The 27227-nt window shown below is 36.7% G+C and overlaps 1 protein-coding gene and 1 pseudogene across 3 annotated transcripts in view; both read right to left on the reverse strand.

The window, feature by feature from the left end:
• The window catches only part of AIG1 (androgen induced 1), a 230535-nt gene that overhangs the window by 189167 nt on the left and 14141 nt on the right, over positions 1-27227 (reverse strand). The gene's annotated exons all lie outside the window — the stretch shown is intronic.
• LOC118905364 lies at positions 8596-9122 on the reverse strand (annotated as a pseudogene).

Raw genomic sequence — 27227 nt, forward strand, 5'->3', positions numbered from 1 at the left:
ATAGTAAGTCAGAATGGAGCAAAATGCCTAAGACCTAGATCCTCACTACATGATTATCAGAGGAATAAATATAGTAAACAGAAACCAAAGGGTGTAGACCTGCGGTTCTCTGAGTTACAAGAACTTCAAATATATGATGAAAGCGATGGCCTTTCTCCCCCTATGCACACATACTCAATTTTGTGTGGAATTTCAGGGACTCTCCAAACCTCCTGAAGTTCAGTCATGGTCCCTCAAGTATATAGGCATCAGAACAAGGCCCTACCATAGACAATCCTGTACACAGACTAGATTACCTTGGTCCAGATGAATTCAGCTTCCTTCTCTGACTGCTCTAGTGTCAGTTCATCCTAAACTGCACAAGGCTCTGGCCACCCTCCAGGCCCAGTAGAACACCTATGGAATCACTCTCAACTGTGAAGTGTCCTCTCCTTGGATATGGATAGAGGGAAATGAAAATGTGAAGATCCTGCTTTGCTGGATTCTTTTCTGGGATTTAACATTATATCTGAAAAAAGAACTAGACTGAACATTTCAAGGCTTTAGGTTCTTCTCATTCATCGTAAAGGCAAACATTTACAAAGTCAGGGTGAACTTTTGTCTCAAGTAGGGTTGGGTTTTGGTCAGAGAGCTCCTGGGCACACAAAATAAGATGCTAATTCTCTCAAGTCTCCACTAAGCTTAATGCATATATATCTCTCTAGTCAAAATACAGCTTAATGCATATATCTCTCCATCCAAACCTCATAATGTTTATTTACATGTTCTGGTATCAACTGTAAATATTTTAACTCCTATACAGTTCTCTGCCTCTGGAGATCTGAGGGACAATCTCAGGAGAGCAACTGGTAACACTGACTACAGTGTTATAGGGTTGCCAGGAATTTTCCTGGAGATGATCTTTACTCAGCGGATTATTTCCCCACACATTATTTCTCTAGAGATCCCTTGCGTACACTTTAATAGAACTCTCTTAGACCTGGAATCAGGTGCCACTTCTTCCCTGTTTTAAAAACACCTGTAACACGGCACTCATCAAATCACACAGTAATTACCTGTTGATGTTTCTGTTTCACCTTCTATATTGTGAGAGCCCATGAGCAAAGATGATGTCTTATTCATCTTTGCATCCCCAGGGCCTAACACAGTGCCTATTTATAAAAGCAACTGTGGAGGGAGAACACAAACATGAAAGGCGGGCTTCCCTGGTGGCGCAGTGGTTAAGAATCTGCCTGCCAATGCAGGAGACACGGGTTCCAGCCCTGGTCTGGGAAGATCCCACATGCCGCGGAGCAACTAAGCCCATGTGCCACAATTACTGAGCCTGCACTCTAGAGCCCACGAGCCACAAGTACTGAAGTCCACGCACCTAGAGCCCGAGCTGCACAACGAAGAGTAGCCCCCGCTTGACGCAACTAGAGAAATCCAAGCGCAGCAACAAAGACCCAATGCAGCCAAAAATAAATAAATTTATTTTAAAAAAAAAACATGAAAGGCATGTTTCTTGCCTTCAAGAAGTTCAGAGTTGGGGGGATCAAAACAGATAAACACGATGCAATATAACATTAGAGTCGAGACTGGTGGGGAAGGATGAGATGAGGTCTCACTAGAGTGTCCTATTTGCGTTGAGTTCTGGAGAATGAGTAGGAGGCCAGAAGGAGGGGGATGGATGAGGAGAGGGGTGTGCCTGTTCTGGGCAGAAGCAGCAGCACTTGTGAAGCGCGAGCAGAGTGACGGAAGGGACGGCAAGCAGTTCTGGAGAACTAACGTCAAGAGAGGAGACAAGAGAAGCAGAGAGGGGCTCCAGTAGAGCCAGGTTTAGAAATCCATGGCGAGGAGTTTGGCCTTTATGTCAAAGGAGAAATAGAAGCCCTGTACGATTTTAAACAGAGGAGCAGCACATTTAGGAGAGCTCACCCTGAGAGCAGATAACAGCTTGGAGTGTGAGAATATTGAAGGCAGAGGAGCCAATCAGGAGGCTGTTTAGGAAGGCCAGGTGTGAGGGGATGTGGGAACAGAAAAATAGTAGTGGATATAGAGAAGAAGACCGAGACTGCAGAATATTAAGGATATTAAGGAGGAAGACTAGCCAGGATGTTGTCACTGGACATGGGAGGAGAAAGGAGAAAGAAGAGTCAATAACAACCTCCTAGTTTCAGGCCCACCGTAAAGGGTGCTACTCACCAAAATGCAGAGCATGTTACAAAGTATCCGTTTTTGACATTAATTTTAAGGTGTCATTGGGGCACTAAATGGAGAAATCCAACGAGTAGCTGGACAGAGGTGTTTGTGGCATAGGATATTTCAAGACAGCCTTCGAAAATATCAGAATGCTGATTTATCGATGAAACCACAGAGATGAATGAGTTCCACTAGAATGAGAGTTCACAAAGAGAAAACGAGTCTGAAGCTGGCCATGTGCAATACCAACATGTGCAGGACAAAGAGAGCCTGGAAAATGGCCTGATGAAGAGTGTCAGAGAGGGAAGAGAAAGACCAGGAGAGGATGATGAACGTCAAGGAAGCCATGACAGAAGAGTTCCATGGAGAAGGAGTATTTCAATAACCTCAAATATTGAAAAGAAGCTGGAGAAGTACAAATGTTTCCACTGAATCTGACAATGAGGAGGCTTTGTGTCTTGATGAGAAAAGCAATTTCAACAGACATCAGGAGCCAGTGTGAGAAGTCATTTGGAGCTGAGACACTGAAGTCAGTGAATAAGAAATATTCTTTCCCAAAGCATGTCTGGGGAAGGGAAGAAAAACAGAAGAGTAATTAGAGGGAATTCCAAGAGACTTCTGAAACTCTGAAGCAGTATGCTCTCACTGACTCATGCATGATTTATTAAATTTTGAAGATTTGTTTTATTTAATGGAAAATCCGCTTGATGGTAAATCCAACAAGTTTATCACTTAGTCACCTGGATAATATTTTGATCATTAATTATAAAATTTTTAATCTCTGGTGATTGGTGAAGTAAGTCAAAGATGTAGAAAGGTAGGTCCAGGATATAATTTATTTGTTTAGAATGGGTCTTTGCTTCAAGTCAATGAATTTGGTTCAGATACTTAAAATACACATTGGTTTCTTCATTCAACTATGCAATTACCCAAGACAGTAAGTCAGTCTGCTTCTCAATATTCTCTGTCATTCTTCCCACACCCATCTGCTGCTTTTAAGATTTCCAGAGATTCCATCTGGACAAGACATACTGCATCTCACCTACCTTAAACCACCAAACAAAAAAACTCCCACCTCCTCCTCAAGGCACAGGGGCACTTCCTCTCTTCAGCTTCAAAATAGTTTCTCCATAACATTTTGCTTAAGGTTGTGAGTCTAAAGGAAGATTTTGCTTCTATACAAACTAGAAGCAGCTCTCTAACTAAAAGGAGGACACATAACTAGGAATAAAGCTAATAAAAGTGTGCGAGACCACCACATAGAAAACCACAAACTTTTACTAAGATAAGGTTAAAGGAGCCCTAAAGAAATGGAGGAATATACTATGTTCCTGGAAGGTACAATATTGCAAAATGTGAATTCTCCCTAAATGGATAACATTCAATGTTATTTCAATTAATATCCTAATTTTTGTGTGTAAAAAATGGCAAGCTGATTCTAAAATTAAATGGAAATGCAAAAGGCCAAGAGGAATAAAAACAACCTTGAAGAGTAAAGTTGGAGGACTTACACTACCAGCTATCAAGGTTTAATTTATAGTTACTGTAATTATAAGTGTGGGGCATTGGTGCAAGAATAGATAGACCAATGGAACAGAAGAGAATCCAGACACAGACAGACACATAAACAGTCACCTGATCTATAACAAAGCTGCCACTGCCATTCTTTGGGCAAAAAAACAGATATCCACATGAGAGAAAATGATCTTTGACTCCTACTTCCCACCAGACACAAAAATCACTACCAGATGGATGATAAATGTGAAAGGTGAAATGCCAAAACTTCTGGAAATATAGCATAGGGGAATATCTTCATGATCTTGGATTATATAACTATTTCTTAAAAGGACAAAAGAAAGCATGTACAGTAATGAAACAGATTAATAAATTGAGCTTCATTGAAAGTAAGAACTTCAATTGATCAAAAGGCACCATGAAGAGTGAAGACAAGATATCTTGAAAGAAAATATATTTGTAATATATATATATACTTCTGAAATAGGACTCCTATATATACGTATATGTATATATTAATATACATACATATACATATACACATCTATCCATATATTAATATATATATGTATATATATTAATATATATGTATATATATTAATATATGTATTTTAAAAGCCTCCTACAAATCAGAAAAGAAAGACTACCCAAATTTTTTTAAATGGCAAAGGACTTTAACAGGCACTGCATAAAAGAGGCTATTCAAATGGCCAATAAGCAAATAAAAAATTTTAACATTATTAGTGATTAGAGAAATATAAATTAAAACACAATGAAGTATTAATGTATAACCCCCAGATAGCTAAATTAAAATAATAAATTAAAATAAATTTTAAAAAATTGGCACCATAAATTGTTGGTGAAGATATAGAATAACTGGAACTTTTAAACATTGCTGGCAGGAATGTAAAATTTTAAAGCCACTCGGGAAAACCGTTTGGCAGTATCTACTAAACTAAACATAAGTGTAGACTATATTAACCTAGCAATTCTACTCCTAGGCAGACATACACGTGCAACAAACACGTACACCACCATGTTCATAGATGCATTATTCTTAATAGCTTAAAACTGAAACTAACCCAAAAGTGCATCAGCAATAGAAAGGAAAGTAAATTTTAAAATACACAAAGTAGAATCCTACATGGCAATGAAAAAGGAGAAATCACTGCTACATGCAAACACATGGATGAACCACACAGACACAATACTGAGCAAAAGAAGCTGGACCACAAAACCCGGCACAAATGCATGATTCCATTTCTATAGAAATCAAGAACAGGCAGCACTAGTCTATAGTGATAGAGGCCATAAGAGTGGTTACCTTTGAGGGGGTGATGACAGGGAGGGGCCAAGGGTGGCTTCTGGGGTGCTGGTGTTTGATATCTTGATCTGGGTGGTGGTTACACAGATATGTTCCCTTTGTAAACGTTTTTTGAGCTACTCATGTAAGATCTGCACACTTCCCAGTATATCTGTTGTGCTTAGAAAATAAATAAATAAATAAACAAATAAAATAAAATAAACAAGTGAGTGAGTGAATAAATAAATGTATAAGGGACACAGTAAGGAGGTATGGTCAAGTGTATGGAATCATGGCATTCCACACTAATACACCTATAGTCCAGGGGTTTAAAAGGCATTTCTAACAGTAAATATCTCAGAAAGTTAAATACCTGCGTGTATACCACATATATGTGTCTGTCTGAAACTGGCAAAGGCAAGTGTTAATATTCTCACGTACAGTTAAAAGTGTAATTTTATACACCAGAGCCAGGTTCTGGGTCCCATCCAGCTGAAGTTGTTAAGTGAGAATTCTCTGAGCTGCAAACTGCCCTTTTGTTTTGTATTCCTAGAAATAGAGGTTAGATCAGGGAAAAGGAAAAGCAAGGAGTTCTAGTTAGCTTGTTGCACTATCATATAGACACCACGAATGACCATCAGGGTCAGAAGATGTCTTCCCTTTCAAGCCTTTTTGCTTGGGTTTAGGTTTCTCGAAATACTGTCTTAAGTTGAGTAAATTTTTCTTAAGTGTTATGTAGCAGGTAAGAAATCTCACAGAAAACTTTTACCTTCCATTTTCAGTAGAGTAAATCTGGAATGTTCCTAGACTAGGTTTGACTCTAGAGTCTGAAGCTCACTTTACAATAATCTCACCCAGTAAACACAGTACGAGAAAGCTGCCATGGAGTCACCTCTGACCACATAGGATATGATCTTCCTTGTACTCTGAAAATACTTTTTACATAACTGTCAATTGAGAGATGTAATTCAGCATGAAAGCTTTTGTGCAGCCATTCTGACAAGTCGAAACATTGATGCAAAACATATAACTCCAGTTAAAACAACAATAATTCAAGCACATAAATTTTCCGAGGGAAGTTTTCTGTAAAACCATGCTGTCCATCATCTGTTTAACCAGACCATGAATTTAATGAAAGTGTTTGTTCTTCCTTTCCCTCTTTTAGAAGAAACACAACCAACCAAACACAAAGAACCACAGGAACCAAAACACATGAAAGATATTAAATTAGAAGTGTTTCCAAGTTATCACGGTGTAAGGATACTTCAGTGATTTCCAAGTTTTCAGAAAAGACTTGTAACTCAGGGGTTCTGAGAACGAGTATTACAGAAGATATCCCTTCCACCTCTGATTCAGAATTCTTCCCCCCTTCCTTGTGTCCTTCTGAATTGTCTTGTCCCCTTCAGAGTCTTCACTAAGGCTCTTTCCCCTCTGCTTTTCAGCCACTTGGAACAAAGGCTAAATGGTAAGTAAACAAATGATGAGGTTTCCACATACAGCCAGTTGGCATGTTTTCATTGCTTGCACTTGGAGGGGAGGAATTTTTCCAGTTTATGTTTAAGGACTCACATTTTCACTTCTAGTTTGAAAATATCTCAGTTCACTCGCAATATCACTAGAATTTTGTATAGTTAGTTCCCACAATCTAGATGATAGATATTTGCGTCTATGGCAACGTTATAGATAAGTTATCACTTTGCTCCATCTAAATAAATTGCCCACATAGGTTATTTACTCATGACACATCTCTACAATGTGTAGGTATCTTTATATTGAAATGAATCCTTTAAAACAATTTATTTATTTAATTTATTTATTTTTGGCTGTGTTGGGTCTTTGTTGCTGTGTGCAGGCTTTCTCTAGCTGGGGAGAGCAGGGGCTATTCTTCGTTGCAGTGCATGGGCTTCTCATTGTGGTGGCTTCTCTTGTTGCGGAGCACGAGCTCTAGGCGTGCAGGCTTCAGTAGTTGCAGCTCACAGGCCCAGTAGTTGTGGCGCACGGGCTTAGTTGCTCCGCAGCATGTGGGATCTTCCCAGACCAGGGCTCGAACCCATGTCCCCTGCATTGGCAGGCAGATTCTTAACCACTGCACCACCAGGGAAGCCCCGCTCTGTGTTGATTTTAAATGTACACTCCAGCAACACTCTCCAAAAGTACAGATTCACTGGTAACGGCCTAAGTCATATTTGAATGCTAGATACTTGTGCTTAAAGTGTACACAAATCTTCAGGACTCTGTGATATTATAAAAAAATAAAGTGGCGACAAGCCTCTTAGACAGCCTCATCCACCAGAGGGCAGACAGCAGAAGCAAGAAGAAGTACAATCCTGCAGCCTGTGGAACAAAAACCACATTCACAGAAAGACAGGCAAGATGAAAAGGCAGAGGGCTATGTACCAGATGAAGGAACAAGATAAAACCCCAGAGAAACAACTAAATGAAGTGGAGATAGGCAACCTTCCAGAAAAAGAATTCAGAATAATGACAGTGAAGATGATCCAGGACCTTGGAAAAAAAATGAAGGCAAAGATCGAGAAGATGCAAGAAATGTTTAACAAAAACCTAGAAGAATTAAAGAACAAACAAACAGAAATGAACAGTACAATAATTGAAATGAAAAATACACTAGAAGGAATCAATAGCAGAATAACTGAGGCAGAAGAACGGATAAGTGACCTGGAAGACAGAATGGTGGAATTCACTGCTGTGGAACAGAATAAAGAAAAAAGAGTGAAAAGAAATGAAGACAGCCTAAGAGACCTCTGGCACAACATTAAATGCAACAACATTCGCATTATAGGCGTCCCAGAAGGAGAAGAGAGAGAGAAAGGACCCGAGAAAATATTTGAAGAGATTACAGTCGAAAACTTCCCTAACATGAGAAAGGAAATAGTCACCCAAGTCCAGGAAGCACAGACAGTCCCATACAGGATAAACCCAAGGAGAAACATGCCGAGACTCATAGTAATCAAATTGGTAAAAATTAAAGACAAAGAAAAATTATTGAAAGCAGCAAGGGAAAAACAACAAATAACATACAAGGGAACTCCCATAAGGGTAACAGCTGATTTCTCAGCAGAAACTCTACAAGCCAGAAAGGTGTGGCATGATATACTTAAAGTGATGAAAGGGAATAACCTACAACCAAGATTACTCTACCCAGCAAGGATCTCATTCAGATTCGACGGAGAAATCAAAAGCTTTACAGACAAGCAAAAGCTAAGAGAATTCAGCACCACCAAACCAGCTCTACAACAAATGCTAAAGGAACTTCCCTAAGTGGGAAACACAAGAGAAGAAAAGGACCTACAAAAACAAACCCAAAACAATTAAGAAAATGGTCATAGGAACATACATATCAATAATTACCTTAAGCGTGAATGGATTAAATGCTCCAACCAAAAGACACAGGCTTGCTGAATGGATACAAAACCAAGACCCATCTATATGCTGTCTACAAGAGATCCACTTCAGACTTAGGGACACATACAGACTGAAAGAGAAGGGATGGAAAAAGATATTCCATGCAAATGGAAATCAAAACAAAGCTGGAGTAGCAATACTCATATCAGATAAAATAGACTTTATTATTATTATTTTTTTTTTTTTATAGTGAAAACTTTTATATTTAGAATTAGTCAGCTGGACTCAGTTTAGATGATCCCAATTTTGTTGGCAACATCCAAAGCGTCATAGTCAGGAGCCAGTCGAACATATGCCTTCTTCTCTCCATCAGGCCTGATGAGGGTGTTGACCTTAGCCACATCAATGTCATAGAGCTTCTTCACAGCCTGTTTAACTTGGTGCTTGTTGGCTTTGACATCCACAATGAACACCAGTGTGTTGTTGTCTTCTATTTTCTTCATGGCTGACTCGGTGGTGAGGGGGAACTTGATGATGGCATAGTGGTCAAGCTTGTTTCTCCTAGGAGCGCTCTTCTGAGGATATTTGGGCTGCCTCCTGAGCCGCAGTGTTTTGGGCCGTCGGAAGGTGGGTGACGTCCGGATCTTCTTTTTTTTGTGGCTGTGTACGCCTTTCAACACTGCTTTCTTGGCCTTCAAATTTTTGCTTTGGCTTCGGCTTTCGGAGGGGCAGGGACTTCCTTCTTCACCTTCGGCGCCATCTTCGTGAAAAGCAAAATAGACTTTAAAATAAAGAATGTTACAAGAGACAAGGAAGGACACTACATAATGATCAAGGGATCAATCCAAGAAGAAGATATAATAATTATAAATATATATGCACCCAACATAGGAGCACCTCAATACATAATGCAACTGCTAAGAGCTATAAAAGAGAAAATCAACAGTAACACAGTAATAGTGGGGAACTTTAACACCTCACTTACACCAATGGACAGATCATCCAAAATGAAAATAAATAAAGAAACAGAAGCTTTAAATGACACAATAGCCCAGATAGATTTAATTGATATTTATAGGACACTCCATCCAAAAACATCAGATTACACTTTCTTCTCAAGTGTGCATGGAACATTCTCCAGGATAGATCACATCCTGGGTCACAAATCAAGCCTCAGTAAATTTAAGAAAATTGAAATCATATCAAGCATCTTTTCTGACCACAACGCTATGAGATTAGAAATGAATTACAGGGAAAAAAATGTAAAAAACACAAATACATGGAGGCTAAACAGTACGTTACTAAATAACCAAGAGATCACTGAAGAGATCAAAGAGGAAATCAAAAAATACCTAGAGACAAATGACAATGAAAACACGACGATCCAAAACCTATGGGATGCAGCAAAAGCAGTTCTAAGAGGGAAGTTTATAGGTATACAAGCCTACCTGAAGAAACAAGAAAAATCTCGAATAAACAATCTAACCTTACACCTAAAGGAACTAGAGAAAGAAGAACAAACAAAACCCAAAGTTAGGAGAAGGAAAGAAATCATAAAGATCAGAGCAGAAATAAATGAAATAGAAACAAAGAAAACAATAGCAAAGATCAATAAAACTAAAAGCTGATTCTTTGAGCAGATAAACAAAATTGATAATGCATTAGCCAGACTCATCAAGAAAAAGAGGGAGAGGACTCAAGTCAATAAAATTAGAAACAAAAAAGGAGAAGTTACAACAGACACCGCAGAAATACAAAGCATCCTAAGAGACTACCACAAGCAACTCTATCCCAATAAAATGGACAACCTGGAAGAAATGGACAAATTCTTAGAAAGGTATAACCTTCCAAGAATGAACCAGGAAGAAATAGAAAATATGAACAGACCAATAACAAGTAATCAACTTGAAACTGTGATTAAAAATCTTCCAACAAACAAAAGTCCAGGACCAGACGGCTTCACAGGTGAATTCTATCAAACATTTAGAGAAGAGCTAACACCCATCCTTCTCAAACTCTTCCAAAAAATTGCGGAGGAAGGAACATTCCCTAACTCATTCTATGAGGCCACCATCACCCTGATACCAAAACCAGACAAAGATAATACAAAAAAAAAATAATTACAGACCAATACCACTGATGAATATATATGCAAAAATCCTCAACAACATACTAGCAAACAGAATCCAACAACACATTAAAAGGATCATACACCATGATCAAGTGGGATTTATCCCAGGGATGCAAGGATTCTTCAATATACGCAAATCAATCAATGTGATACACCATATTAACAAATTGAAGAATAAAAACCATATGATCATCTCAATAGATGCAGAAAAAGCTTTTGACAAAATTCAACACCCATTTATGATAAAAACTCTCCAGAAAGTGGGCATAGAGGGAACCTACCTCAACATAATAAAGGCCATATATGACAAAGCCACAGCAAACATCATTCTCAATGGTGAAAAACTGAAAGCATTTCCTCTAAGATCAGGAACAAGACAAGATGTCCACTCTCACCACTATTATTCAACATAGTTTTGGAAGTCCTAGCCACAGCAATCAGAGAAGAAAAAGAAATAAAAGGAATACAAATTGGAAAAGAAGAAGTAAAACTGTCACTCTTCACAGATGACATGATACTATACATTGAGAATCCTAAAGATGCCACCAGAAAACTACTAGAGCTAACCAATGAATTTGGTAAAGTTGCAGGATACAAAATTAATACACAGAAATCTCTTGCATTCCTATACACTAATGATGAAAAATCTGAAAGAGAAATTAAGGAAACACTCCCATTTACCATTGCAACAAGATGAATAAAATACCTAGGAATAAACCTGCCTAGGGAGACAAAAGACCTGTATGCAGAAAACTATAAGACACTGATGAAAGAAATTAAAAATGGTACCAACAGATGGAGAGATATACCATGTTCTTGGATTGGAAGAATCAATATTGTGAAAATGACTATACTATCGAAAGCAATCTCAGATTCAATGCAATTCCTATATAAATTACCAATGGCGTTTTTTTACGGAACTAGAACAAAAACTCTTAAAATTTGTGTGGAGACACAAAAGACCTCGAATAGCTAAAGCAGTCTTGAGGGAAAAAAACGGAGCTGGAGGAATCAGACTCCCTGACTTCAGACTATGCTACAAAGCTACAGTAATCAAGACAATATGGTACTGGCACAAAAACAGAAACATAGATCAATGGAACAAGATAGAAAGCCCAAAGATAAATCCACACACCTATGGTCAACTAATCTATGACAAAGGAGGCAAGGATAATCAATGGAGAAAAGGCAGTCTCTTCAATAAGTGGTGCTGGGAAAACTGGTCAGCTGCATGTAAAAGAATAAAATTAGAACACTCCCTAACACCATACACAAAAATAAACGCAAAGTGGATTAGAGACCTAAATGTAAGACCGGACACTGTAAAACTCTTAGAGGAAAACATAGGAAGAACACTCTTTGACATAAATCACAGCAAGATCTTTTTTGATCCACCTCCTAGAGTAATGGAAATAAAAACAAAAATAAACAAATGGGACCTAATGAAACTTCAAAGCTATTGCACAGCAAAGGAAACCATAAACAAGACGAAAAGACAACCCTCAGAATGGGAGAAAATATTTGCAAACGTATCAACGGACAAAGGATTAATCTCCAAAATATATAAACAGCTCATGCAGCTCAATATGAAAAAAACAAACAACCCAATCCAAAAATGGGCAGAGGACCTAAATAGACATTTCTCCAAAGAAGACATACAGATGGCCAAAAAGCACATGAAAAGCTGCTCCACATCACTAATTATTAGAGAAATGCAAATCAAAACTATAATGAGGTATGACCTCACACCAGTTAGAATGGGCATCATCAGAAAATCTACAAACAACAAATGCTGGAGAGGGTGTGGAGAAAAGGGAAGCCTCTTGCACTGTTGGCGGGAATGTAAATTGATACAGCCACTATGGAGAACAGTATGGAGCTTCATTAAAAAACTAAAAATAGAATTACCATATGACCCAGCAATCCCACTACTGGGCATATACCCTGAGAAAGCCATAATTCAAAAAGACACATGCACCCCAATGTTCATTGCAGCACTATTTACAATAGCCAGGTCATGGAAGCAACCTAGATGCCCATCGACAGACGAATGGATAAAGACGATGTGGTACATATATACAATAGAATATTACTCAGCCATAAAAAGGAACGAAATTGGGTCATTTGTAGAGACATGGATGGATCTAGAGACTGTCATACAGAGTGAAGTAAGCCAGAAAGAGAAAAACAAATATCGTATATTAACGCATATATGTGGAATCTAGAAAAATGGTACAGATGAACCGGTTTGCAGGGCAGAAATTGAGACACAGTTGTAGAGAACAAACGTATGGACAACAACGGGGGAAAGGGATGGGGGGTGGGGGTGGTGGTTGGATGAACTGGGCGATTGGGATTGACATGTATACACTGATGTGTATAAAATTGATGACTAATAAGGACCTGCTGTATAAAAACATAAATAAAATAAAATTCAAAAAAAATAATTGGATAAAGTCAATATCAAGATAAATTCAACACCTATGTTAAGTACACAAAATAAATAAATAAATAAAGTGGCAATCAGATGTATGGAGTTTTTGGTTTGTTTCTTTGTTTTACTTTGGTTTTGGCTTTGATGAAAATATAAATGACGACTTTGGCATGTCTACATCTGTCTCTGCTCATAACTAACTTTTGTATTTTAAGTCAGATATCTGTTAAGTAGAACAGAAAGTAAATATGTATGATGGTGACGAAAAATAATATCAAGCAGTATTATTTTATCTAGACAGTTTTACATGCAGGGTTCCGAATGTTAAAATGAATGCAATGATGAACAATTAATGTAATCTCCCACTGGGTATGTTCTGTGTATGAGCTTTAAAAAATATTCAGAGACCTGAAATAATGACATTTCCATTTAACATCTCCTGGATGTTTTAAGCCATTCTTCTGACTGAAAATGTTTGCTCAGACATTAATTCAGGAGTCACAGTAGATGATTTCTATGGTGGTCTTGTCTGACAAGCCATTCTGGATTCTTTCTCCCTCATTTTCAGGACCCCACCCTTCATGTGTCCTCCAACAGATGCCAGCCCCTGCAGATCTCTCTGTTCCAGGCTCCATTCATGCCCTTGAGCATGGTCTTCCTCTCCCCAACGCTTCCAACTTGCTCCTCTTTCCTCCAACCAACAATTCCCTAGAAATTAGACTAAGATGTCAGAATGCAAACAGTGTGATTACAGAGTAATTCACACATGTTGGGTATTATTGATATGTACCACCCTCGTGGGCTACTTGTACTTTAGTTGATAGAATGTGCTCCCTGGGATTTTTGAGCATTGGGTTCAGATGCCTCTAGATGTACCATCTCACTGCCATATTTTCTCACCTTATTCCACTAAAATAGAAACTTGAAGAATAAAAACCATCAACCTGACAGCTCATTTTTATAAATTTTACCTATGTCTGCTACTTAAAGCAGTTTGACATCAGTACCAGTAAAAGGAGTTATAAGAAAAATAAAAGCTTCTCAGATATGCATACAAAAATGGTACAAAATAAAATTCAAGCTTTTATACCAGCGAGCTTAAATTAATTATTTAAGGTAATAAACTTTAAGTATGACCATATTATTCTATTCTCCATTAGCATCTTATAAAATCTTTATGGGGGTATGTATATATCACTTGCCTTTTAAAACAAAGGTTAAAAAGATCAGAATATTAAGGGAGCCATTTTAAAATTAGGAACCTTTAACTAACACATTTTTATAATATTTAGTCCTGTTATTTCCTAAAGTAAATGAATGCTTTTTTATTTTTTGATTAAAGTTATGGCCAACTGTCAAGTTTCTTCTTTTTCTGCTTTCTTTATAAAAATAATTGATAGCATTTTCTATCCAAATCACACTGAGACAAAATACTGAATTCAAAAGAATATTTTTAATGAAAACAAAATGCCAACCATCTCTGAGACCAAAGTAAACAACCTGGGTCAATGAATAGTACCCATAGTTTTCTAAGCAAAAAGGGAAGACATCTTTATGGAAATCTTATGGTTCAGGGGCTCCACTTGGCAGCTGACATTGGAAGAATAGAAAGTCCTAGCATGAGCAGTGGCAAAAATTAAGCTAGTGTAGTCAATGAGTGGGTGACATCAGGACCCATGGGTTCTATCCAAGCGTGCTGAAAGTTTCAACATTGCTGATCGAAGCTACAGGAAAGATAAATCCATTTTTAAATCAGTATGACACCACTGGCAAACAAACCAAATTGTACTTGAATGGAACTCAACTTTGGCTGAATTTTCTTAAAAAGCTGGCCACAGTTCTGCCCTTGACACACATGTTTCAGTTTGGCACTGGGCCTCCCAAACAACAAAGCAGGTGAAATTCCTCAAATATACGCATCTAATAAATCATTCTGTCAGTTAGACAGTAACATTTACATATCACCCTTCCAGTTCCTAACTGGCTAATCAGTTGCAAGACCAAATTACACAGTACTGAGGCAATAAGAAACACAGGCATGTAAACAATATCACAATGGCTCATTGTACTGTCAGGTTTACCCTACTTAAACATGCCATTTCTATTTGCATAAAGAAAGCCTCCACAATGATACCATTTTTATGAAGGCCCTAATCAAGCAAAACTAACCATCACGATATATTGTTTAGGAGTACACACTATCTTTTAAAAGTGGGAATGATAAACACAAAATTCAGGATGGCGGCTACCTCTAGGCAGGAGGCAGAAATATGGGATGGGAAAGGAACATGACGTGGAAAACAACAACAGCAAAATCAATTTTATAATTTTGCTTAATAACTTTTGCATATATCTATTACACTATTTTATGTGTATAATTTTTTCCACGATTGACTTTTGAAAAGTCTCTATCTTTCCTGGAATATGGAGTCCTCTATGTAAGAGAGCATTGCAAGCCTGGATTATGCAGAGTACCTATTTTTATTGTTAGTTAGAAATCCCTTAGAAAGCTCTTTGATCTTTGCGATATTTCTGGCTGAAAAGCAAATAAAGTTTTCGACAGTAGTAGCAGCATATAAAAAGAGCTAATGATGCACTTTTAGTTCTTTGATATTTACACTTCTTTGAAAATTAGGACTTTATTTATTTATTTATTTATTTTTGGCCACACTGCATGGCATCTGAGATCTTAGTTCCCTGACCAGGGATCGAACCCACACACCCTGCAGTGGAAGCGTGGAGTCTTAACCACTGGACCGCCAGGAAGTCCCAAAATTAGGACTTTATTTATTTTTAATTTTATTTTATATTGGAATATAGTTGATTAACAAAGTTGTGTTAGTTTCAGGTGTACAGCACAGTGATTGATTCAGTTAAACATATACATGTATCTATTTGTTTTCAAATTATTTTCCCATTTAGGTTATTACAGAATATTGAGCAGAGTTCCCTGTGTTATACAGTAGGTCCTTGTCGGTTATCTAATATTTTAAATACAGCAGTGTGTACATGTCAATCCCAAACTCCCAATCTATCCCTCCCCTCACTCTCCCCCACTGGTAACTATAAGTTTGTTCTCTAACTCTGTGAGTCTGTTTCTGTTTTGTAAATAAGTTCATTTGTATCATTTTTTTTTAGATTCCACATATAAGCGATATCATACAATATTTGTCTTTGTCTGACTTACTTCACTTAGTAAGATAATCTCCAGGTCTATCCATGTTGCTGCAAATGGCATTATTTCATTCTTTTTAATGGCTGAGTAATATTCCATCATATATATGTACCACAACTTCTTTATCCATTCATCTGTCAATGGACATTTAGGTTGCTTCCATATCTTGGCTATTGTAAACAGCACTGCAATGAACATTGGGGTCCGTGTATCCTTTTGAACCATGTTTTTCTCTGAATATATGCCCAGGAGTGGGATTGCTGGATCATATGATAGCTCCACTTTTAGTTTTTTAAGGAATCTCCATACTGTTCTCCACAGTGGCTCTACCAATTTACACTCCCACCAACAGCATAGTGGGAATATGTAGTGGGAATACATAGTGGCAATACCTTTTCTCCGTACCCTCTCCAGCATTTATTGTTTGCAGATTTTTTTGGTGATGGCCATTCTGACTGCTGTGAGGTGATATCTCATTGCAGTTTTGATTTGCATTTCTCTAATAATTAGCAATGTTGAGCATATTTTCACGTGCTTCTTGGTCATCTGTATGTCTTCTTTGGAGAAATGTCTCTTTAGGTCTTCTGCCCATTTTTTGATTGGGTTGTTTGGTTTTTTGATATTGAGCCACATAAGCTGTTTGTAAATTTTGGAGACTAATCCCTTGTCGGTCACATCACTTGTGAATATTTTCCCCATTCTGTGGGCTGTCTTTTCATTTTGTTTATGGTGTCCTTTGCTGTGCAAAAGCTTTTGAGTTTAATTATATCTCATTTGTTTATCTTTTTTTTATTTCCATTACTCTAGGAAACAGCTCAAAAAAGATACGGCTGCAATTTATGTTGAAGAGTGTTCTGCCTATGTTTTCCTCTACAAGTTTTAATGTATCCAGTCTTACATTTAAGTCTTTAATCCATTTTGAGTCTTTTTTGTGTGTATGGTGTTAAAGAATATTCTAATTCCTTTTTTTTTTTATATGTAGCTATCCAGTTTTCCCAGCACTGTTTCTTGAAGAGTCTGTCCTTCCTCCATCGTATAGTCTTGCCTCCTTTGTTGTAGACTAATTTGACCATAGGTGTGTGGATTTATTTCTGGGCTTTCTATCCTGTTCTATTGATCTATATTTCTGGTTTTGTGCACCAGTATCATACTGTTTTGATGACTGTGGCTTTGTAGTATAGTCTGAAGTCAGGGAGCCTAATTCCTCCAGCTCTGTTTTGTTTTGTTTGTTTGTTTTTTTAGAGCAGTTTTAGGTTCACAGCAAAATTGAGGGAAAGGTACAGAGATTTCCTATATACCCCCTGCCCCTCCTCCACAAGATCCAACATTATCAACATCCCTCATCAGAGCAGTACATTTGTTACACCTGATGAACCAATATCGACACATTATAATCACCTGAAGTCCATAGTTTAACTTAGGGTTCACTCTTGGTGTGTAAATTCTATGGGTTTGGACAAATGTATAATGGCATGTATCCATTATTATGGTAATACATACAAAGTATTTTCACTGCCTTAAAAATCCTCTATGCTCTGCCTATTCATCCTCCCATCCCTCAACTCCTGGCAACGACTGATCTTTTCATTGTATCCATAGTTTTGCCTTTTTCCCAATGTCCTATAGTTGTAATCCTACAGTATATAGCCTTTTCAGATTGATTTCTTTCACTTAGTAACACACATTTAAGATTCCTCCATGTCTTTTCATGGCTCGATAGATCATTTCTTCTTAGTGCTAAATAATATTCCATTGTCTGGATGCACCACAGTTTATTTATTCATTCACCTACCAAAAAAAATCTTGGTTGCTTCCAAGTTTTCGCAATTACAAATAAAGTCACGATAAACATCCATGTGCAAGTTCATTTGTGAACATAAGTTTTCAACTATTCTGGATAAGTTACAAGGAGCACAAATGCTGGATCATATGGCAAGAGTATATTTAGTTTTGTAAGAAATAGCCAGACTCTCTTCCAAAGTGGCTGTACCTTTTCCAGCAATGAATGAGAGTTCCTGTTGCTTCACATCCTTGTCAACATTTGGTGTCATCAGTGTTCTGGATTTTGGCCATTGTAATAGGTGTGTAGTGGTATCTCGTTGTTTTAATTTTTATTTCACTGATGACATATGATGTGGAGCATCTTTTCATATGCTTATTTTCTATCCATATATCTTCTTTGGTGAGGTGTCTGTTAAGGTTTTTGGCCCATTTTTTAATTGGGTTGTTTTTTATTGTTGAGGTTTAAGAGTTCTTTGTATACTTTGGACAGCAGATCTTTATAAGATATGTCTTTTGAAAATACTTTTTCCCAATCTGTCTTCTTCTTTTCTGTTGCAGAGCAGACATTTTTAATTTTAATAAAGTCCATCTTATCAATTATTTCTTTCATGGATCATGCCTTTACTGTTGTATCTAAAAAGTCATCGCCATACCCAAGGTTATCTAGGTTTTCTCCTATACTATCTTCTAGGAGTTTTATAGTCTGGCTTTTTACATTTAGGCCTGTGATCCATTTTGAGTTAATTTTTGTGTAGAGTGTAAGGTCTATGTCTGGATTCATTTTTTGCATGTAGACCTCCAGTTGTTCTAGCAAAGACTATCTATCTTTACTCCATTGTATTGCCTTTGCTCCTTGGTCAAAGATCAGTAGTCTGTGTTTATTTGGGTCTATTTCTGGGCTCTATTTTGTTCCACTGATCTGTCCATCTGTTCTTTCACCAATGCCACACTGCCTTAATTACTGTAGCTTTATAGCAAGTCTTGAAGTCAGGTAGAGTCAGCCCCCCAAATTTGTTCTTCTTCAATCTTCTGTTGGCTTTCTGGGTCTTTTGCCAGAATCAGTGTTTTGATATCCACAAACTAACTTTCTGGGAATTTTGATTGGGACTGCATTAAATCAAGTTGGGAGAAACAGACGTGTTGAGTCTTCCTATCCATGAACATAGAATCTCTCCCCATTTATTTAGTTCTTCTTTGGTTTCGTCATCAGAATTTTGTAGTTTTTCTCATATAGATCCTACACAGATTATTTTAGATTTATACCTAAGTATTCCATTTTGGGGCATCTTAATGTAAATGGTATTTTGTTTTTAATTTCAAATTTCATTTGTTTACTGCTAGTATACAGGAAAGTGAGTGTATCCTGTAACCTTGCTATAATCACTTATTAGTTCCAGGAGGTTTTATTTGGTCAATCTTTTTCAGATTTTCTACATAATATTTACCACTTTTTAGTCAAAAACAATGTGGCCATCTTTGGTCAAATCAAAAAATGATTTATGGTTATTTCTCTAAACACTAGGTAAAAACTGATTTTTTCAGCTTTATCAAGGTATAATTGACAAATAAAATTGTATATATTTAAGATTTATAATTTGATATTTTGATATATGTATACATTGTGAAATGATTACCACAATCAAGCTAATTAACACATCCGTCACTTCACATAGTTATCATTTTCTTTCCCTCCCTCATTTTCTTCCTTCCTTCCTCCCTTCCTTTCTCTTTCTTTCAAGATGTCTAAGATCTACCCTCTTAGCAAATTTCAAGTGTATAATATAGTACTGCTCCAGAAGTTATTCATCTTGCATAACTGAAATTTTGCATCCTTTGATAAACATCTCCATTTTCCCCTTCTCCCAGTTCCTGGCAAGCACCATTCTAGTCTCTGCTTCTATGAGTTTGGCCAGTTTAGATTTCCCATATTAGTGAGATCATGAAGTATTTGTCTTTCTGTGTCTGGCTTTTTTCACTTGGCATAGTGTTCTCCAGGTTCATCCCAGTTGTTGCAAATGGTAGTATTTCCTTCTTTCCTTAAGGCTGAAAAATATCCCATTGTTTCTTTCTATCTATTTATCTATCTGTCTATCTCATTTTCTTTATTTGCTCATCCACTGACAGACATTTAGGTTGTTTTCGTATCTTGGCAACTGTGAATGATGCTGCAGTGAACATGGGAATGCAGATATCTCTTCAAGATAGTGAATTCGTTTCCTTTGGATATATATCCAGAAGTGGGATTGCTGGATCATATGGCAGTTCTATTTTTAATTTTTCTAGGAGCCTCCATACTGCTTTCTATAATGACTATACGAATTCACATTCCCACCAACAGTGTACAAGCATTCCCTTTTCTCCACATCCTTGCCAATACTTGTCATCTCTTGTCTTTTTAACAAGATCCATCCTAACAGGTGTGAGGTGATATTTCATTGTGCTTTTGATTTGCATTTCCCTGATGACTAGTGATGTTTTGCACATTTTCATATAGCTGTAGGCCATTTGTATGTCTTCTTTTGAGACATGTCTATTCAGGTCCTCTATCCATTATTTATTTTTTTAATTATTTATACAATTTTTAAAGACTTCTTTCCATTCACAGTTATTACAAAATATTTGCTACTTCCCTAAACACTAGGTAAAAGCTGAATTTTTAAAAATCAAAAACCCTTTACTAAAAAATCTTCAAGCCATAAAACTGGTTAAAAGATTTTTGGGTGCATTATGTGTGTGCTTTGACTGGTATGAAGGTTATTCCCTGATTTACAGCAATTTCTCTAACAAAGGGATATTAGTTGATCATTTTCATCATATTATTAATATAGTAGCTGCCCAGTTAGGTTAAAAATTTCAAGAGCTAGATACTGATGCTTAATTGTTTACATTTTTAAGCCTATTTTGAATAAATGAGATCCCAGTGGGGAAAGTACACAGAAGATGCAAATTAAAAATTCAGTTAATTCAGAGGAACAATGCAACCCAGATTTGTACAACACCGCTGTCCTGGATGATGGTGATATTTATTGAAATAGAGAACAATGAGGTAAAAACAAGTTTGGAAGGTGAAACCAATCATTGTTTTTGAACATAAGTTTGAAATGCATATTAATCCTCTAAGCAGAGACAAAAAGTAGGCAGTTGGATATAAGAATAAGGAGCTCAGGAGAGATTGGAGCTCAAGATATAAATTTGGAGGATCATCATCACATAGAATATATTTAAATTCATGATGCTAAATGAGTTCCTCAAGGGAGTGAGTGTGGACTATACAGGGAAGAGGATCTAGGACTGATTTCTGGGGAATTCGAAATTGAAAGGTTAAGAAGAGGAAGAGAATTACGAAAGGAAGACTAAGAAGAAACAGCCAGAAATGTAGGTGGAAAGTCAGGAGAGTGTATTTTCCCAGAAGCCAAGTTTTAAGAAAGTGTCTCAAGAAAGAGAAGGTGACTGACTGGATCAAATGTTCCTGAGAGTTTAAGTTAACTGAAGACTCAGAATTGGCCATTATATTTGTCATTGTGGTGGTCATTGGTAACCTTAATCAGAATGGAGTGGGTTTAAGAGATAATGGGGGAAGAGGAAGTGGAAACTGGAAGTGTAGACAGCTCTTTCAAAGAGTTTTGCTGGAAACAGAACAAGAGACATAGGGTGGCACTAAAAGATTCAAGACCAAGATAAATTTTATTTTATTTTGTTTATGATAAAAGATAGTAAAGTATGTTTGCAGATTAATGGAAATGAAGCAGCTGAAGTGGGAAACTGTATAATACAGGAAGGAGAGGAAATAATCTCAGTAATGGAACACTCAAGTAGGCAAGAAGTTTTGGAGTCCAGTGCACACATGGGAGAGTTGTCCTTAGAAGTATGGGCAGTTCATCCGTCCTAACAGAGAGAACATGGAGTACAGGCTCAGATGAAGGTAGATTGGCAGATTTGACGGTGGGAGGATGAAGAAGTTTCTTCTGATTGTTTTTGTTTTCTAATTGAAACAAACAGCACGTTCACCATGCTCTTTGGCCAGTATAAAGATTGTTCTCTGTGTGAGAGGATCAGGGAAGGGATGCCCAAGATTTAAGGATAGAGGAAAACAGGTGAAAACGGTGCTGTGAAAATAGTAGATTCAAATGATTAGGGAAATGTAGTGCGTTGTTGGGCAGTACTGAGGGCCCACATGATATCTGTGGCCATAAATATGAAGGAGGACCAAACAGCATGCTTCCATGATTTTCTTTAATCATGCTCAGCTGCTCAGGTGCAAGAATGAGTAGGTAGTAGCTGGGTTTAATCAGAATTAAAGGTTCTCTAGGCCAATAAGACTGAAAGCAGAAAAGGACATGGTAGTTGATGGTGTGCAAGGGTGTGAAAATGTTGGACCATGGAATCTGTGCGTAAAAAATGAGGAAATGAGGGGGGACATAAGGACTGGGAAAGAGGCTACAGCAGAATATCTCTGAGAAATTCTCCCTCTACAAAATAACAGAGCAATCCCCATTTCAGCAAAAAGCAAGGGAGGTTACATCTGACAGGCATTCTTCTAGAAAAAAAAAATCTCACTTTTCCTTTATAATTTCGATCCTCTGGTATAGTGCTGCTCCATTTCTATTTATGCCTAAAGTCATTAGTAGCAATTTTTAAAATATCAAATTAGGTCACATCATAATGGCTCTCTGTGACAAACGGAAATTGGCTCAGATTATGTTTATTACAGTCAAGTTATGAGTTTAACTTCTGTTAACATATGGAGAAATTTTAGATATTAGAAGGAAAAATTCATTTAAAATGATAATGCTAGGTTGTCCTTCAGTAAAAATGTAAAGTAGGAATAAAGCAATTGTAATTGTATTACTGTATCTATGATATACTACTATTAATTTCTAACTTAAATTTGGTAGAGACCCATGTCTAGATTGAAGGATGTTCCTTTTTTTAAAATTATTTTTTTGAAGACAGAGAAGTTATCAAGAAAACTTCTAATCAAGTAATATCATATAGTATTTATTGACCATCATATAGTATTTATAGCACTGTGGTGGTATACACATAAGTGAAATCTTAGTCCAAGGAAATTCATATCGTGAGATTTCAAGATTAAGTCTTATTTACAGTGACAACACAAGGTTCTTCTTTTTTTAAATTCTATGCTATTTGAAATCATATTTTAAGAGCAAAGAGAGGAGCAGTCTACACAGGTGAGATCTCTTATTTTAGACTGGCCTAAATAAGACTGTAATTTGCCTTTGAAACTGACCAATAATAAAAGCATTCTAACAGTTTAGAAAGGTGATTTAGCCAGTTTTGGTATATCAATTCATGTAAACTGCAACAGAAGCAGCAAAACCAACACTGCTCAGATTAGTACTTTCAGGTGCTAATTACAAATAATTCTCTTGTACTCACTAAAGTAGTATCTCTGCTAGGAAACGTTTGTTCAGATTAGTTCTGTGTAACTTTAATCAAGAAAACAACATTAGAAAAATATATAATTCGGACCTCACTAACTCAGCTAGATGTCTGGCCAATAGTCTCCCTTAGTGACATTTTAGTTTTTAACTATTCCACTGGTCCTTGCAACCTGAAAAAACCTAACAGATTCTTTAGACTTTACCTTATAATTCATCATTTTCATAGACAACACAAGTTTTATACTATGCCTACTTCATTCTTGAATTTTACATTTTAATTCCTCTCAGTTTGTTCAATAAAAAGGCAGTAATAAATAGAATTTTTTTTAAAAAAGAAGAGGTAAATAGGGGTGGGATTCTATGAAAACTGGCATAACTGATAATGAATGTCAATTACCTGAACTCAAAAAGATAACTTGGTTGAATACAAAATTTTAAATCACATCATTTTCTCCTCAAAATTCTGTAGGTGTTGCTCTGTCACTTTCTTTAATTTGGAGTCTAAATGATAGATACTAAATTTAGATGACTCAGAGTATTGTAATATTTGCTCCCTAGCAGGTAATTTGTTAAAGTGCTCTATGTTTATGTCTTATTTTGTTTTTCATGCATGGAGACTTATATGATAGTTAATAATTATTTTAAATCACAAACTTTGCCAGGATGAGTCCAGATGTGTGTCATTTCTTATTTATTTTGCCTGAGAGATAATGAACCTTTTCAATTCATATACCCAGAACTTTTTTCCCCCCAGCACTGGGAATTTTTTTCAATTTTGTTTTGATTAGTATTTCTGTTCTAACTGCTGTGGTTTATTTTTCAGAAATAATCAATAATTGTTATTGAATTTCCATTCTCTTTACATTATGGCTTCATTTTCATTGTTTTAGTTCCTTTTCCTTTTTCTTTTGAATTCTGGGAGAATTTTTTTAGCTTGTTCTCCATCAAACTGATCTGATTTTCCACAGTATTGATTTTAGTTTTTACTGGTCCCATTGTGGATTTTAGAGTCTCACAATTAATGTTCTCTCACCCACCTTCCTTTTCATCTCATCCTGTTGCTTTTTCATTTTTCTATTCTCAACTTGCAACATTGTACTCTGTTTCTTGGAGGCCATTCATTCTAATGAATCTGAGAATTCCGAATAGTTTTCTAAAATTTTTTGGTTTCCTAGTGTAAATAATCTTTATTACCATGCTCTTCTTGTGAGTTTCTAAGATGATATTCCATTTCCTTTGTTATTCAAATATTTTCAAGGGTTGCATATAGTTGGGTTTTATTCTATTTACTCAGCTCAGAACAAAAAAAGATTTATCTAAGACTAGTATTTTCCAACAGATAGGATATGTAGATTGATCTGGGGGTCACTCTTTTACTTCAGTGCTGCTCTAGTCCCAAAACTATGGATGAATAATAATTTATATGTACAATTTTAGCTCAATTTAGTAGTATTTTGTAAGCTTTCCAGGTAATGAGCATTTGCCCTGTTGAGAAGGCATTTTGTCCCACTCATAGGTTGGTTCTCTATCACTCTGAAGTAATGGAGTACATGAAAAAGAAACTATAAATCTCAGAGTACACTACTGCTTATTAGTAGAAACCTACAATGCTCTGTTTGTGTATATTACATTTCTTAGGACGTAATGCACTTCTGTTAGACCTTTTCCTACTTCCCTCTTGCCTAGTTGTTTCTGGGTTTTACAGACACCAATTAGGCAACACTTTGGCTGCCTCCCAGATCTACGCCCCTGGAATAAAGAAGTCTTTCCAGGCACTTTATCCCTGAATCAGAAACAAGAAAAGAGCTTCAGTACTATCATCTCAGATTTTAGACCAGCAGATATGGAGGGCCATCAGTTACATATCTGGAAACAATTTCGCTAGCCCTGGCTTTCATGGGACTATCCTCTCAGATTCTGAAACCAGGTTGACTGTAAATTCTAAATTTTTTATATTATTGTGAATTTCATCCTTTCTATTTTGTTTTAAACATTTTTTGATGTGGACCACTTTTAAAGTCTTTATTGAATTTGTTACAATATTGCTTCTGTTTTATGTTTTGGTTTTTTGGCCCTGAGGCATGTGGGATCTTAGCTCCTGGACCAGGGACTGAACCCACACCCCCTGCATTGGAAGGTGAAGTCTCAACCACTGGACCACCAGGGAAGTCCCTCATCCTTTCTATGTATACACATATTTCTATCATCCTCACTTTTCAGATGAAGAAACTAGGTCACAGAGCAGATAAGTGGCTTGTCCAAGGAAGCAGTCAGAGGCAGGACTAGGCTGCCAACCCAGGAGATTTTACTCCAGAGCCTGTGCACTTAATCATTGAAATCTCTATCCTTTCTGAACACTATACTTAGTTAAAAAATTAGTTTCATCCTATAATGACCACAGTCCTCTCAAACCATGGTTCTTGTCTCTGTTGACAGGTATATATGTAACAATTAGAATAATAGTAGATAAGATTTATTAACTACTTGATATGTGCCAGGCATTGGGTTATACAATTAATATACATTATCACATTTAATCCTCACAATTCTATGTGATAGATACTATCATTATTCCCATTTAACAAATTAAAAACAACAGCAATAATAACATTAGGCCTTAGAGATGGTAATAAATTTACCCAGAATCAGATCTGGTAGATGGAAATGCTGGGATTCAAATTCGATCTGACTTCTAAACCCAACTGCTCACCTTTTATGCTATAAAGCCTCTATTTAACAGGTATAATATGTTGCATATAATTCTACAATAAATTGATAGTATATTTTGCTAAAAATCTCATATGTTAAGAATTATCATTTTATATATTCAACTATAAATTAATACCTTCTGAAACAAAAATTTTCCTTCATCATATACAAATGGTTGCAAATTGGCCAGAGATTTCTGAATGTGCTTGTGGTAGGGGATTTAAATTCAATAAATTTTCCTATATTCACTTTGGTATATCTCTGTGCACTGCATGAAGGGGCTTTCTTACCCTCTGACTTCCTGTAGGGTTTAACCAAGGAGGAGTACTGGCAGGAAATCAGACAGAGGAAGGAAAGGACCTCTGGGGTATTTGTTTTGTTCCCTCAATCCCTGAGGGTCCTTGCATGCCAGATGAGCACCGAAGGTCACTGCTCGGGCCTCACAGTGGTAACTTGCCCCTGTTACTAGCCCACAAGTTTTGTGCTATATCTTGTGACTTCTCTACACCCTGTCCACCCTTGTAAATCATTCCTTCACTAAATTCACTCAAATTACCGAAATTAAGTGTGCCATCTCTCTTCTCTGCAAAGACCTGGGCTGATACAGAAATGATCTGTTCTGGCATAGAACAAATGCCTTAATATTTTAGAAGAGGATATTTTCCCATACTATATGTATTCTTAATGTTCATATGTCTTTTTAGAAATAGCAAAGATGTGTAAGTGTAATTACAAAGAAAAGGATGGGTAATGTTACAGCAAACACACTTTCCTTGGACTCCTAATGTTGACTTTTCAAATTGGATCTAATAAATCATTCATGACTCAGTTAACATACAATTTTAATGCAAGATGAGTAGAATGAACAAGCAAACCCATGATTACTGCGCATAGAAAACTATTTTGCTCACTTCAGCCATGTCAATTCCATCCTAACTGGGATGTTTTAGGCACTTAAAGATTTATGTTTGCCTCAAGTATTTATGAGCCCAAACTAAATGTGCCTAATACCGCTGGGTTTTATAAACAGTCAAAGATAGCTAGTCACTTATATTTATGACATATGTGGTGAAATATTTACACAGCATCTCCTGGACAGGAAACTGTGTGGTTGAAGCACCTCGAGTGATCACTGGCATTATTTTTCTATTCATAGAAAAATGTATTAGCAGGAATATAGAGAAATAAGCACTCTAAATATTGGAGAGAATGTAAATTAACTGACTTAA

Source organism: Balaenoptera musculus, chromosome 12 (genome assembly GCF_009873245.2).
Source record: "Balaenoptera musculus isolate JJ_BM4_2016_0621 chromosome 12, mBalMus1.pri.v3, whole genome shotgun sequence".
Lineage (NCBI taxonomy): Eukaryota > Metazoa > Chordata > Mammalia > Artiodactyla > Balaenopteridae > Balaenoptera > Balaenoptera musculus.